Raw genomic sequence first — 12,935 nt, 5'->3', positions numbered from 1 at the left:
TTTAGAAAATCACCTGTCTTTCAGTTTGTGTTAATCTCTGCCCTGTGCACGTCAGCTTGGAGGCAGCGCTAATCAGCCAAGTAGCAGCTGATAGCAGAGGGGCAGCATGGCAATTGGCCAGCTAGATGGGCTTGAATGGAGAGATGGAAGGGACTATAGGCTCTCTTAGCAGTGCAGATAGCACGTTCGCAGAGTCAGCCCTGTATGGCACAACTGCTTTGGACTGAGACTGCTCATAGATCTTTTACTGTAGCCAATATTCCATGCTATTTGTACACCAGACAACTCTTGCTCTTCGATAACTCCTTTGGAAGGAAACTCCGTCCTGACCTTTCTATATCAGGCACAAGGTGATGCCCTTAAGGTAGGATGAACATATGCACAAACTATCTTCATCCTGATCTCAATCCTATGAAGAATATTTAGTGGTGGGAGTGACTCAACAAAGAGTATGATGAGGAATCCCAAAATTCAGAGGACTTGGTTATCATCTCTTAGGGGCAGGTATCTACATATGCTATTGCTTTTCCACCTGTGTTCAGGCACACAGGAGTGCAAAGTTTTAGGTAAAACTTCTTGGTATTCCTGTAGACATGAGAAGAGAACTCCATTCTCAACCCAACATAAAGAAAATCATATTTGTATTTGTACCTACTGAAACTTCTCAGGGATAACACTTTTTTCTTTAAGAGTACTGTCTGCCAACATAAAATTAATTCTAAGCACAGATTGTACCTTGGAGAGAAAAGGCACAAAGTAGCAGAATTTCTCCTTCTATTTGGTTGTTAATTTTTCATTTGGGCAATGCTGAAAACACACTAGATGCTGTACAAGCATGCCCAAGGGAAGAAAAAAAGATATACTGAATCATTTACAGAGAACAGGTTGGTGCAGACTTTCTGCTGGGGTAATCAGGCAGGGGAGAAAGGATTAATGTCTCTTCATTATTAAAATTTGGTATGCTTGTCATAACCTTCCACCAGCTTTTGCATTTGCTGACTAAAACCTGGCTACCAGATGGCATTATTTGGCTTTGCCTATGCTTCTGAGACACCCTAGTATCTTCTTGTATTCTCTCCAGAACCCCTTGGTGCGTTATACAGTAAGAAGAGTGAGTCTGGCACCTTTCATTAGCAAACCATGCAATAAATAGCACAAGATCTACAGGAACAAGCTGATGCTGTTTAGATGCTCATTTAAGTCTATCATTTTTCTGGCTGGTCTTCTCTGGATTTTAATTTCTATAATCATTTCATATGTCTATTTTAATTTCTGAATTTGTTTTTCTTTTTTACCTTCCTGCACCAGGAAAAGTAGGCATAAAAGCTTCACTCATCTCATTTCCCATTAGTTTTCTGTATTTATAATTCAAATGCCAGTATTAATTGAAGTTAACCTGTACATTCGCTGATATAAATAGAAAGCAATTTGGCCCCAATATATCTTCTACCATCTTCCAAATATTTATATCCTGCAGTGTTTTTGGTCCTCTGCCTCACCTCAGTCATACCTGTCAATTTTGTTTGGCTTTTTACATGCATTATCAAAAATCCTTCAACAAAACTGACTTTTGTAAGCAGAATTTTTGCCCATTAAGTCCTTGTGAAGCAAATTACGAGTTTAAGAAGTTGCAGTGTTTCATAACCAGTTGAGCAATCAACCTTACATACTACTGATAGCTAAATTTTAGTTCTATTTATATTGTTCATATAGTGTCTATTCTTCTCAGTCCAGGACAACCCTTTATTAGCACTAAGTGCTGCTGTGAGCTCTGCCTTCCATCTCCTATCTAGCTGAAGTATCCGTGGCAGATATCTCCAGCCTTAGGCAGTGCAGAACTGTATTTTGTAGTCTACACAGTTGTCTTTAACAGCTCTGTGGAACAATCACATCTGTTAAAAGTTCCAGAAGCTCTTTTAAAACAGGAGGTTAGTAAGCCCTTAGCTATGAATTTTTCTCAGTCAAGATTGAAATAAAAATCCCTTGTTGTAAAAAGAAGTTTAGTTCTTCAGCTGCAGTTCCACTGAGTAAACCATTACCAGGCCTGCAAGATCCCTGGCTTGGTGCAGCAGTGACTGAAGGACAACTTTAAACCTGTTATTTCCAAGGGCTCAGGCCAGGCAATGAACACCTCAGCTGCTTCTGACTGTACCCTGAGGCCCCATAGCTTCAACAGCTATTCTCCTCAGAGGTGGTTCCTTTGGAGCCAGGCCAGGACTTCTGCAAATACTGGTTGCACCAAAGAGGTGTGTGCACGGAGCATGGACTCTGCATTAGGAAAACCCCTCACTAGGATCTATTCAAGATTATTTCACGATGGCTTGTTATTACCTTATATTAGAGGTATAAAAAGAAAATCCATGGTCTTTTGCTAGTACATATAAAGAAGGACCTTGACATCTTGTTCACATGGGTTGCATTGTCTCTTGCAGTAAGCCTCAGGACATCACATTTGGTGTAGTTTGCACCAAATCAGACAGGATTTGGTGCAAACTACAGTACACTTCCACATACACTTGCCTCCAATCTCAGTTCTGTTTTCTGTAGCTAAATCTCAAGGACCTGGTTACAAAACTTTGGGACTGCATGGTTCCATTTGGCAGTTCTTCCCAGTAATATCTTTACCATGCTTGAAAAGCCTTATAGCTAAATTGCACACAGCCATCTGAAGATGAAGCAGTGAACATAGGATCTATAGCTATTCAATTATTGTATTTCTACAATGCAATTGCTTGCTCATTTAGGTAAATAATGCGTATGAGCACAATAAATCCCTACAGCAAAATCATATTCTACATACAAAGCCGTATTTGTCACCTACTTTTGAATTCTTCTAGTAATATTAGAGAAATCCAGTGATGTGAAGAGAAGGAATAAACTTTATTAACTTGGTCCCTCAGTATTCCTATGGGACCAGGTTCTGCCATCATCTGTGCCTGAACATTGCTTTTTTTTTTTTTCTCTTTGTAATCCAGGATGGAGCATGGGACAAAGGTAATTACACTGCCCAAATATACCACTACGTAGTGTCATTCTTTGTAAGGAAGAGAAACAAATTTTGCTTTTTTCCTCTCTCACCTGATAATTCAGTGCGGCACTGTTTCTTTCTTCTCAGTAAATGCACAATAAATTCTCCACCTGTTGTACTTCTTAGGTCATTTAAACTGACATCTTACTGAAACCCAAGAATAAATAAGACAAACCTCAGATATTTGTGTTGATGCATGAACAGTAGGAGAGGCTTCTTGCAGCTTTCATTTGTTAGTTTCTCTACAGTCCACAAGGTAGGGTCTGCAGTGACAGAACTGATAACTGCAGGTAAATTTTCTTCATCCCTTGTCTTGCTTGCAGTGCAGTACTAGGTAGCAACAGAGCCTGGTATGAAAAGTAACATTCATAGTTGAAATTATAAGACATTTGTTGCTGCTGGAGACCCTTTGCTAGAAACCGTCTTGATTGCATTACTCAGTGTAGCAGATGAAAGGTTTCCATTTGTTTATAGAATGTGTATATATACACAACTAATATAATAAATCTGCCATATAGGATCTCTCAGAAAACCATGAAATAATAGTATTAACTGAAACCAGTGAACTTAGCAAAGACCTGTTGAGACACTCCTCCCAGTGGAGAACACACACACAAACAAGGACAAATCTGTGTGGTCAGGCCTTGGGCTGATCCCTTCTGTGCTACAAATATTACTGCAGCAGCCCTCACACTTTGTCCTTTCCTAGAGGCCTCTGTGCCATTGCCTGGGTGTGCCATTATATGATTCACACTGGTAACGTCTCTCACACTGCTGTCCTTGCAACACTGCTCTCTTTAGAGATGCGAAAGTCTTTGCTGAAGAGACACACAACCCCCTCCCCAGATGCATAAAAGGGCTGAGAAAACTTCTCTTGGTGAACATAAGGGGAGTTTACCAGTGATGTCAGTGAGGTCAGGCTCCCACCTCTAGTTCAAGCAAGACTGAAAACACTGAGATCAAGTGACTGGGGAATCGTGCAAGAATTACAGCCACCAGACAGAAACACAGTAGACTGCCATATAAATCTTTGGTGTAGCAGGGGATCAATGACTATCAATTCAGTTTTATGGGCATATATTTATTTATTAATGCCACCATTTCAAGGCAGAGCTTACATGTCCTAGGGAAGTACTGCAAAGCTCCCACACTTGTTATACAGATGCATGTAAATCTGTCATGTGTAGTAAATGAACTCAGAAAGATTTATTTTGGAAGCTGCCTTTCCAGCCTCTTCTAATGTTAACTCCAAGCATACATGCAAACAAAAGCCTCTCAACCACATGTGGAGAAGCAAGTTGTTTGTAGCATTTATACCACCTGTCCTAGGGAGCTACTTTGAGCCCATGTGATGTGCCAGCAACGGAAAGGTCAGAATGAAGATGCTGGCAAGTAGAATGGCAGGGTCATATTTTAGGAAAGAGTGCAACTGTGCTAGTGCATCGACCCTTTGGCTCCCCTGACTGTCTGAGTCCTGGGACTGCTGCTTGGCTTAAGCACAGCACACAGGACCAGTACTGCACCCTCCTGCAAGCAGACCTGTGCATGATGTCCTGCAGGGGGGGGACCAGGAGAGGGTCTGATGAAGAGAAATGAGCAAGCTTTGCTCGGCTTCTAGAGCAGGAAACACAAAGAGCCAGAGCATGTCACCTGCTTCAGCAGCTCTGATGGCATCCCAAAACAACAGAGCTTAGAAGTCCACACAGACCCGGAGCACAGCCAGAAGCATACAAAACCAAGGCAACCAAGTGCCCGAGATTAAAAAATTAAGATGCCTTAATTTTCACGATAATATCTATCCATAGCACAATGACTTTACAGTAAAATTTGATTAATAAATCAGAGACAGATCACACTTGACAGATGCATCAGCAAATATGAAAAGACCTCCCCTATCATCAGACCTGCCCCAATGTTGAAAAGAGAGACGTGACCAGAAATTTTTGACTAAATGTATTTCCATGGGCTACTCTACATTGCCAAAACAATAATTTCTGAAGAAGTACAGGTTCAACAAGTTTTAAATGTGAGTATTCCTGTGGTGCAAACCACTTCCAATGAGAGAGAGAAAAGGAAAAACAGAGACTCAAAAAATGTGACTTTTTTCCAATTTAAAATAGAGAAATATAATAGTTCTGTCTTATAATATATTCCAAGGACCATATTTAGTGTTCCAGGGTGGAAAAACTGAATTTGAAATCTTTAAAGGTATCATAGAACAGATACTGTTGTTGTTCCTTGGCCATCTATATTAAGCAGGCTTGAAGTTATAAGAAATACTCCAAGAAATGAGAAATGTAAAGAAGAAGAGAGGTATAGGCAGCTGAGAAATATTACTGTATGCTTAATTCAGGAAAACAATGGTCTGTTGTCATCTCCCTAACTCTAAAGACAGTAAAGTCTTAAGTGCAACACATTTGATCTTTGGAATGAAATAACCTCAGACAAGTGAGCACCCATCCACAGAGCATCTAATAATATCATAGCAGAGAAAAAGAGACTTTTTTTTTCAAGTTGCCTTTATCTCTCTCCAAATAGCTGTGCAGATGCATAGCCCAGCCAAGCAACTCTGCAAATATTAACACTTGTGAATAGTTGATAAATTCTGCAAAAGCCAATGTCTCTACTAGCTCTGCAATAAATAGAAACTGGAATTTATCAGATTAATGGTTGCAGTGTTGCAGTCTAAAGCCAAAAGCCAGAGACTTTTTACAATGGCAAAAAATGTAATATGGCACCTTTTAAACACTTTCATATTTCTGAAGAGAACTTTCATGCTGTTTCTCAGCTCATGAAATCATTATTTCTGTAGGACTTATCATCACCTAGCTTACCAGCTGGCGGGCCGGCCAGCCCTTCACTGTTGGCTTGTCTTTAAAGGATGGCATCAAAATCAGTGAAGAAAGTGGCAGTGATTGCTAGTACAATTTCCTGCTTTAAATACAATGAATAAATCAGCATACAGAGTGAACTAAAACAGAATGGTAATCAGGATAGATGTTGAGCTTGCTGCCTGTCTTTCCATGCTTGCCCTAAGCTGTACCACTGGCCAGTGAGGCTGAAAGCCCTCTGGGACCCAGGACGTATCCTGCTAATATCTTGAAGTCCTGGTCACATTTACAGTTCTGCATTACTATTAAAGCCAAGTTGCAGATTGTGGTGCTGTGCAGAAAATTAAACGCTTACTAAAATTAACAGGACTATGGAGCTCAAACACAGTGCCTCTCTGCTTTGTTCCATTTTAGAGCGTATGTCCTCGACCCTTGTTTGTACAGCAGAGTACCCTGATATGCAGCTGAAGTCTTTGCAATTGCTTACAAGAAGCATTTTACTCTATATACTTTGAAGGAGACGAACAGTGAGGCTCTATAAATGTGCTGTAGTATACCGAGAAACAAAAACATGCAGTATGAAATTATTTTTGATAACAGCCTGAGAAATAATGCCAGTTATTTCAACTCACCCTTGGAGTTACTGCTCCAAAGCAATGTGCTAAATCCTATGCATTTCTCACGCGTCTATTTGAATATGAAGATTCAGTAACATGAGGCTACATCTGTTCTAAAATAAAAAATAAAAAAAGGCTCACAGCTTGGCATCTTGGTGTTCGCTGTACTACAATTTGGCAGGTTCCTTGCAATGTTGCTAAGATCTACACTTTTAATATTGGCTAGCAATACTGCCATTTTTGGATTGTAAGCCTACACTGCCATACAGATGCTGGATGTTCTGAGAGTGAGTGCTCTGTGCTGCTTTAAAAAGCCTTAAATGAAACATCCAATATCATTTTGGGAGGCACTCTAGAATTATAAACTGCCTAAAGATATGAGTATTTCAAGTGCTCCTGAAGATAATAGTGCCTGAAAACCTCATGGAATAGTATCCTGAGATGCAGAGCTTACTTCCCATAATATCTCTTCTAGAGTTGATAAAACATTATCTGCTACTTCTTTCAGAATTCATGAGAGGCTCTATGAGACTTAAAAATATCATGAATTTGGAGTTGCTGAGCTGAGTCAGACACCCTGTTGCTCCGTTGAGAAGTCTGAATATATACTAAGATCAGATTTATTCAAAGGCAAAAAGCACTCTATTTTTTGCCACGTGTGTGAATTCTGCAAGTCATCCCAGGTACTTTCAGATAATGCTACACTATCTGAACCAAAAAGGAGCCTGCAGTTGTCTGAATAAGCAGAGTTAAGTTCCAAGCAGAATTAAATTAGGGATTCATGGAAATGGCTTCATTTGAACTTGAAAACCTCAGTTAAAAAACAAAAGCAAAACAACAGCTCCCGAAGAGCTCAAATTTAACACAAAACTAGAGAAGCAGGTGCTGCTAATTGCTGTTAAGCAGTACTTTTTGTCACTGGTTTCACATTCAGACTGCAGTGGATGTAACAAGCAGCCAGTGCAACATCTGAGCCTTGCACTGTTTAGCTCCATCCAATTCACCCACTGTTGGCCATCTAGAACTACCATGTCTAAGCTGGTTGCCTGTGCAGCGTTGCTACTCATTCCAAATTGACTGAAATGTCCAGAAAGAGTAAAATGAATATACCTTTGGAAGTACTAAAGTTATTTGAGATAATTCTCTCCCCAGATTTGATGAAAAGCTGAGTATAATTCAAATTCAAACACAAGCAACCACCTTGGAAGGTTTGCATTACTATTACGTTCTTCTATTTTAGGTTGGTCCTGAGCATGACTGATTTCATCTGGTAGAATCTGCATCGTTGCAAACAAGACTATGAATTCCTTCCCAAATGCCCATATTTCACTGCTTTAAAAATTAATTAGTGAATAACTGTTTAAAATAATTTTTAAAGGAGTTTCAAAGCTGCAAAATGGAGAACTTGTTGAAATTGGCACGTATGAGGATCTGCTTCATAAACGCTTGAATATGTAGAAAATACTGCGTGACTTCTCTGATGAATAACAACCAAGCAGCACAGCTTGACTTTCAAATATTCATAATCAATTTGTTAAATAAGGAATGAATGGGAGAAAATTATGATCGCAGATACTCCACTAACAGAGGGGAAAGCTAAATGACAATTCTGATGTGTCCTCCCAATATTTTCATGAGAAAACTATATTAATATTTAATGCCTGTATTAAAGTCTTTTTCAGTCTGCTCTAATTCAAATGAATTTTCATTCCCTATGAAATGTCTGCTAATAGAATACTAATGCCACTGGTAGTTGCTTGCCATACAATACTAATGCTACTCATAGTGGCCTGGTGTACTGGGGAAGGCAGGAGTTAATGTTACTAATGTCTGCATCTGAAGATGTTATTCTTAACACTGAAATGGGGACTGTTGTAACCATGTAAATTTATACACTAGCACATTAGAAATGGAAGCAGAATGTCAGAGTGAGCTATTTAATCTATCTACATCAGTACTTAATCTCACAGATGGCAAACAAGCCCAGATTTGAGAAACAGACTGTGAGCAATACTGATACTAGAGAAAAGCATGTCCCTAAAATGGCAGAAGCTGGGGTGTCTAACAGCAACGTCACTACACTGAGATACTATTTAGCCCGAGTTGCCTGAGATGTGCCCTGAGCTGCCAGTTGTTTTTTTCAGGTCTGTGACCCACTTTGGGATCAGATGTGCCGTTCTCTCCCTCTGAGAACCCCATGACTATGGGCAATGACTATGGGACTATGAGCAGTCCCTGCCAAGGGTCTCCAGTGAGGCAAGCAGGTGAAGCTTGCCCAGTGTAGGAGGTTCCAGAAGGAACCCATCATCCATCCTGCTCTCAGGCAACTGGGTCTTACTGACTGCCAGGTCTTTTAGGACTGCAAGCAGAACTGGGCCTCGGCCTTTACTGCTTTCAATCATATGTTTCAAGAGCAGATATTTGCCACCTAGGATTGTTTTAGCTCAATCTAGATCAACGTTACCAAATGCTAAGGAATCAACTCACTTCTATACCTTTACAAAACTAATAGGATTTGATGCACTAACTCGATGGGAGGGAACATTTTATTCTGCTTCATGCCATTTCTTTGCAGCTTAGGTGATGTGAAGATGAGATGTCCAGGGAAATAAAAAGCATTTAGAGTTGCCAAGAAATTCACGAAGAAACGAAGGGCACCACCTCACATTCACATGCAAATATCATGTATACAGTTAAAGGAAATGAAGGCTTAATGAATGCATGAAAGGTTATTTTAAGTGCCTGATGCTAATGATTCCTCAGGCTGCTTTCTGATCTCTGTAGAAATGACTGACTTTAAAAACAATGCTTCTATACAAAGGTGTTTAAAAACAAACTTCAGTACAATGCCATAAGGACAGGACACAAGACAATACACCTGTGAGATATATCTAACTGCAGGAAGAAATGCCAGCAACGGGGGAAGGACTCTGACAAAGCTCGAGCATAAGGTAAAGTAAGACCACACTCGGTGTTCGAGTGTGCACAGGACTTCCTTGAACTTAAGTCGAGTTCTTGCTACATTTCTTTGATAAATGCAGTTTACCAATCAAAATAAGCTGAACAAAGATCATGTAAACTAAAAAATACTGAACGAGATCTACTCTCTGTTGGGGTTGAGATGAAATACATCAATCAATTCCAACCAACACTGAAAAGCTATGAGAATCACCTCAAATGCACAGAAAGGTCAGAGTTATGTTTTTTGTGGTCTACCATTCTCCTGTCCTTGTGCATTTGATGCAGAGTGGTGCTAAATTCAGACTCCTTCCTAGTGGAGGATTTGCAATAACCCACCTCAGAGGCAGGCAGAAACAGTGCTGGCTGCCTAAAAAAATGGATTTGGGCATTCTCTTACTTTTTACCTCACTCTAATGCTATTCAAGCATAGGAGTGTAGTACACCAGTGCAGTGTGAGGTGGGAAAGTATGCTGGGTTAATCCTGATGTCTGCTCCAACAGTAGACTTAGCTGACAGTGGTAAGCCTTCTTTTTAGCTAATCTTTGCAATTGATTTGTAAATCTGAAGACACACTAAGTTACAGGCTGAGCCACCTCAGACATCAGGTTTACCAGAGGCACATGTAGAAATTCTAAAGGATTTTAGAAGATTCTAGAAATGCTTCCTATCCAAATATCAGCAAATTGCTCTGGAATTGAGAAGTGTTTTCACATTGTTGCCCTTCCTAACTGTTCCCTTTCACATGGGATCAAGTCATATCCAGATATGAATAACATCCTGAGAATATCAGTTGCTAAGCAGGCATTTTATTATACCCAACTTGTTTACAGAAGCAGAAACTTTCTCTGCACCTTATTGCCTCTATAGGATCAGTGGCAGTGGCTACAGTGAAGGCTCTTCATATTCATAGCTCTAGAAAATGAAGGACTTTCTGCACAAGTGCTCAGAGGATGACACTGAGAACTTTATTCATAGTGGTAGGACACTGCCCAAAAAGCTGTACCTTTTTCTCTCCTCTTTCTGGAGCACATGAAGTGCTCTGCAAGCAGAAAAACAAATTAGGTCATTGACCTTTCCCATGACCTTGACACAAATTCCAGCTTGCATTGACCAGCAGAGTGCCTGCTTGAATGGGACCTGTCCTGTCCTCTTTCTCACCATGCCTCATCCATTTCAAAGTGGCAGAAACAGAACAGAAAACCAAAGTGCAGATAGAAAGGAGGATTTTTTTAATAACAAAACCCTCTGTGGCCTTTCTCCCATCCCGACTTAAGGAAAGTAAGTTATCTCATTTTAATTCTGATATTTAGCAATGTTGACAGCTTTAATGCATTGTAGATCCTTCAGATCGTATTGTTAAGCCAACTCGCTTTTACAAGTTAAGCTGAAAAAAAGACAGATGCTATAACTTGTGAGGCTGATAGGTAATGACAGATGTGCTTTGCATTTAAACATAAAGTACATTTCATTCCCTTTTGTGCAGCATCCTCTCATCAGAGAGCACCCAAATATTTTCACAGCGAGAATCATATCATAACTGCTTGTTTTATGAGCCACTTCTGTCGTGGGAGAGTAACACAGGTAATTTCTCCACCCTCCTGACGAACTACCAGTAGTACAGAAAGTACAGTTGTTTATATAAATTTTCTTATAGGCAAAAATTACGTAAGTGTAGTTTTCAAAAGGACTTACATTTAACTCACTTTTCCCATGGTTAACTTCTACACAGTGCTCTAGGAATGTATATGTACAACTTCTTCAAACACAATGCCTGCTAAACTATACAGATGCATACAGTGTATACAGGTGCATACAGCAAGTGTTCAGCTTTGGCCAGACCTACGTACTCAGAGTGAGGCCTGCAAGATTCAAGGCACAGGCAGCAGAAGGATTTGCTTTCTACAGCTCTTTAAACACTGCATGTTAGTTCTCTACAACTGGAAAATCCCCTGCATAGTCCCTGACCTGCTCCTACCTGACCTGCTGGGATAAATAAGTGTGGAGAGGGATTTTTCAGGAGTAGGCATTATGCTGGTGCTAATGAGAGGATAAAATCCTTCCCTAATGAATCCATGCTTTTGTGGGCTGGCTCAGACTTCATGCCAGTGATTTCTCCTTCTTCAGGAAGGGGACTTGAAAAGAATTGGGAGTGTGATATGAGGTCATTGATTGATGAGTAGAAAAATGCTGTAGCAAATCACAATGCAACTCAAATGGCAGAAGTGAAGAGGAGGGTCCAGATCCGTGTACACAGCTGCACCGTTCCACACACTTCAGGCTACTGGGCATTTTAGGATCACAGTTTGAATATGCGTTATGACCAACAAAGTGTTTTCCAGAGCATTCATCACAGGCCTAACTTGGTCTCTTGTAAATAATAATGAATTCTTGGATTTCTGTCAAGTGAAGCAAAGTTAATCCAATGCTAAACAGTTTTGAAAAAGTCACCCAAAAATTGCTTCCAGCCATTCAATTCCCATTAAGGATTTGCCCCTAAAAAAATGCAAGCAATGCAGATGCACAGTTCCAACATGCTATCCCTCTCACTGTACAACCAGTAAAGAGCGGTTTGTACATGGCTACCAAACTGGACACATCTGTGACATGTGTAGGCATTTGATTTCTTGCTTGAGAAATTCAAGCATGTGCTCAGCACATACGTGAGTTATTGCCTAGATATGTTTGCAGAGAGGCAGAGGGCTAGAATGTTTTGGTTTCAGGTAACTTTTCTGCTAATGAAGAATTTTTTTTTCCTTCAGCTATGCAGCCTTGAAGAAGAAAGAAGGCTTTAGTTCAAAGAAAAGCTTTGGGCCCTGCTTAAGATTATCTTGAAACTTGCTCGGTGTTTTGCTGCTCTGAATAATTATGTCAGCTGCAAACCATAAAGATTAAATATCTGATCCTAGCAGAAGGCTAATCTCCCACAAAGCGAGATGAGCCAAAGACTACATCAACTCAAGCAGGGATTTCAGTGCTGCTCCCGCGTTTTTTAAGAAAGGTGTCCACATACAGTCCTGGCAGAAAGACAGGCAGATGAGGAGGGAGGAAACATGCAAGTTCTGCCATGGGAATTTCAGATGACCTGCATGATTTTATTTTATTTTTTATATATATTATTTTTAAGCGACAGGAAAGGAAACTTGATTAGGAGGATGTTGAAAATCAAACCAGCAACGTTTTACAGAAGGGATGATGTGTTTTCCAAATCACTTCAATAGAAATCATCAGAGCTATTAATATTCAATAGGTAAGAAAGCTCTTTAGAAATAAATTGAGAAAACAGAAGGAAGCAGTTGCATATCCAAAGCAGAAATCACTTATCAGTCTGAAGGGTGTCCCTGGGGACCCGCGCACTTCTCCTTGGTGACAAACCCTACCGTTTAAATTGGGGTTATCTGAGCTTGGTAGTCAGCTGTCATCAGAAGCTTAGTGAGGACCTCCTTTTCATTTCTCATCTGTGAATTACCCTCACCACTTCACAAAAAGAGGAGCTGCATT

General features: G+C 40.1%; 1 long non-coding RNA gene across 1 annotated transcript in view; it reads right to left on the bottom strand.

Annotated features, from left to right (window-relative positions):
- Positions 1 to 12,935, bottom strand: part of LOC107051845 — a 101,083-nt gene that overhangs the window by 49,756 nt on the left and 38,392 nt on the right. The window contains exon 3 of the long non-coding RNA XR_006930916.1: positions 3,204 to 3,375. This is a non-coding gene — a long non-coding RNA (uncharacterized LOC107051845). The remainder of the gene's footprint in view (positions 1 to 3,203; positions 3,376 to 12,935) is intronic.

This window comes from Gallus gallus, chromosome 9, assembly GCF_016699485.2.
Source record: "Gallus gallus isolate bGalGal1 chromosome 9, bGalGal1.mat.broiler.GRCg7b, whole genome shotgun sequence".
Lineage (NCBI taxonomy): Eukaryota > Metazoa > Chordata > Aves > Galliformes > Phasianidae > Gallus > Gallus gallus.
This window is presented reverse-complemented; position numbering and strand designations above follow the sequence as displayed.